This window comes from Gouania willdenowi, chromosome 22, assembly GCF_900634775.1.
Source record: "Gouania willdenowi chromosome 22, fGouWil2.1, whole genome shotgun sequence".
NCBI classification, from domain to species: Eukaryota; Metazoa; Chordata; class Actinopteri; order Blenniiformes; family Gobiesocidae; genus Gouania; species Gouania willdenowi.
In genome coordinates, this window is record NC_041065.1 from 9,847,032 (window position 1) to 9,847,592 (window position 561).

Genomic DNA, 561 nt, shown 5'->3' on the forward strand with positions numbered 1-561 from the left:
ACAGCCGCGCGCTGACACACACGGTGACGAAGCACGCACGGTGCGTTGGAAAATGGAAAACCAACCAGGTCACTTCAGTCAGTGCGTGTGGCTTTAAGAAGCGGGTTGCCATGACGAAGAAAGTACGGAAAACGGACGGCAAATTTAAAGTAGCTTTCGAATGAAAGTCTCGGTAATATATGAAGAACATTACCAGTCTGTCACAGCTGCCACTGTGGAAAATTGTATGAACAATATAATTATATTGTACAAACTTGATAGTATTGTTTGTACAATGTAATATATATAATTATATATATGATATAATTATATATATATATATATATATATATATATATATATATATATATATATATATATATATATATATATATATATAATTTTGCATCAGTATATTATACAAACAACATAATTATATTGTACAAAAGTGAAAATGTACAATTCATTTCCAAAATATAATTACATATTGTACAAATGGGATAGAAATATCGTATATACATGATATTGTATACAACATAAATATATGGTTCTTACAATAAAAAACATATTGTTTATACTATA